The following is a 2,537-nucleotide window of genomic DNA, read 5'->3' as shown; positions in this document are numbered from 1 at the left end:
CTGGAACTCAGACAGGGGCCAAAACCCATCAATATCCTGACCACCACAAACCCTTACTCTTGATTGGTGAGCCACATGGTCTGGTTGATCCCAAGGAATTTGCTCGAGGTCAGAGATAGCGTCCATTCATTCCCCCAAACTGTGGGGAGTCTTCCTTGGTGCACATCACTCCAGTAAGTGTCTTTGGGGAAGGATAGGAGGAAATCTTTGTTATAAATGCACGGGAGGACCATGCCTAATGGGCTATCACATCCCCTGTATTGAAGGGCCTTTGGGTCTGCAGATGGAGACCCGAAGGTTAGGAGGAAATCTTTGTTATAAATGCATGGGGGGACCATGCCTAAGGGGCTATAAGTCCCCTGTATTCAAGGGCTTAGTTTCTGTGACCCGGCTCAGGTCTGGGGATGGATTGATAAAGACCCTAAGTTTTGCGGTGACTCAAGCAGGATCTCTAATTCCCAGATCCAGACAGAGCGTGTTTGTTTCTCTGTTTGCTTTGTGCAGATCAAGGGAAGACCTTAGTGGCCTGTGTGGGGACCTCCATCCCAGAGATACCTTGATCCCTTCATCACCACTGACATCTCTGTGGGTTCAACCATGATGATTATGGCTAAACTCTTGTCTCCCATCCCAATACACAAGCCTACTTTGCCTCTGGAAATTAAGAGCTGCCATTATCCCTATGGAATGCAAGAACCCAGTTTCAGTGGTGACAGCTCCTACTCTTGACTTGAAAAAGCAGTCACCACAGAGCTTTTCAAGAAAGATCCCAGAACCAGTGGACGTCTCCCAACACCTTAGCCAAGGGAGTGTCTCTGGGCCCTCCAAGTGCATGATGACAGAGAGGGTGAGGCTGCAGCACATGCCCACCAGACCCACGTGACACGCCCATCCCCCTGTGCCTGACGGTTTCCTCCCCATGTGTCCATGGGAGGCCTGCTTCACTTCCCAATCGGCCACAGCCAGAAGCCCAAGTCCTTCTCCATATCCTCTCCATGACTTATAATTACATGTTTATTAGCAAGGCCGCTGGCTTCACATCCACCTCCTTCCACAGCCAGCCTTCTCCAGCTACCCCGACCAGGCAGGGCTGACTGTTCTGTTTCCCACGGTGTCTCCAGCACCTCAGTCTTGGTAGGTGTTCAGTGACTATTTCCTGGATTAATAAGTGAATGATTAGTCATAGAAAATGGGACAGTCTCTAAAGCTGAAAAGATAACCCACAGAGAGGATGTCAGCTCGATTCAAGTCTTACAGGTGTCGTGGGATATGTCATGATCAGTACGTGCCCACTTGACGAGTGTAAAACAGACCTTGAACGCTCGGCTGGTGAGCTGACTCATGGAAAGCACCTGGAACAAAGCCTGGCACAGAGCACAGGACGCCGTGAGAGGATCCACCGCCGCTGCTGCTGTGGTTAAATTAGTGTTTCTGAAAAGCTTCCTGGGCCAAACCAGTGCTAGACCGCAACAATGCAGAAACAGGCAGCCAGCGCCTGCCCCCAAAGAGCTCCCAGTCTCTGGGAATGTGACACAGGCTTAAAACCGGGGGTAATATCATAGGAAAAGTGCAAGGGAAGGGTTCTCCTGATGGATTCATCCAGAGCGATGGGACCTGAAAGCATCGTGCATATTGATTGCAGAAGAAGCAGACCTGTGCAGGGAGAGAAGCATCAGAACACACACCTGTGCAGGGAGATTGGTGTTGGGACACACACCTGTGCAGGGAGAGCAGCATCAGAACACACACCTGTGGAGGGAGAGCAGCATCAGAACACACACCTGTGCAGGGAGATTGGCGTTGGGACACACACCTGTGCAGGGAGAGCAGCATCAGAACATGCACCTGTGCAGGGAGACGGGTGTTGGGACACACACCTGTGCAGGGAGAGCAGCATCAGAACATGCACCTGTGCAGGGAGACGGGTGTTGGGACACACACCTGTGCAGGGAGATTGGTGTTGGGACACACACCTGTGCAGGGAGAGAAGCAGCAGAACACACACCTGTGCAGGGAGATTGGTGTTGGGACACACACCTGTGCAGGGAGAGCAGCATCAGAACATGCACCTGTGCAGGGAGACTGGTGTTGGGACACACACCTGTGCAGGGAGAGCAGCCTGGGAACACGCACCTGTGCAGGGAAGGCGGTGATATGGTTTGGCTGTGTCCCCCTCCAAATCTCAACTTGAATTATAGCTCCCAGAATTCCCACGCACGGTGGGAGGGACCCAGGGGGAGGTGATTGAATCACGGGGGTTGGTCTTTCCCGTTGCTCTCGTGATAGCGAATAAGTCTCACGCTATCTGGAGGGTTTGTCAAGGGTTCCCACTTTGCTTCTTCCTCGTTTTCTCTTGCTGCTGCCATATAGAAAGTGTTTCGCCTCCCGCCATGATTCTGAGGCCTCCCCAGCCATGTGGAACTGTAAGTCCAGTTAAACCTTTATTTTCTTCCCAGTCTGGGGTATGTCTTTATCAGCAGTGTGAAAACAAACGAATACAGGAGGAATCGGGGCAGGCAGCTGCGCAGCACACCTGG

This window comes from Trachypithecus francoisi, unplaced genomic scaffold, assembly GCF_009764315.1.
Source record: "Trachypithecus francoisi isolate TF-2019V2 unplaced genomic scaffold, Tfra_2.0 Lachesis_group1, whole genome shotgun sequence".
Taxonomy (NCBI): Eukaryota; Metazoa; Chordata; class Mammalia; order Primates; family Cercopithecidae; genus Trachypithecus; species Trachypithecus francoisi.
Note: the sequence above shows the minus strand (reverse complement) of the source record.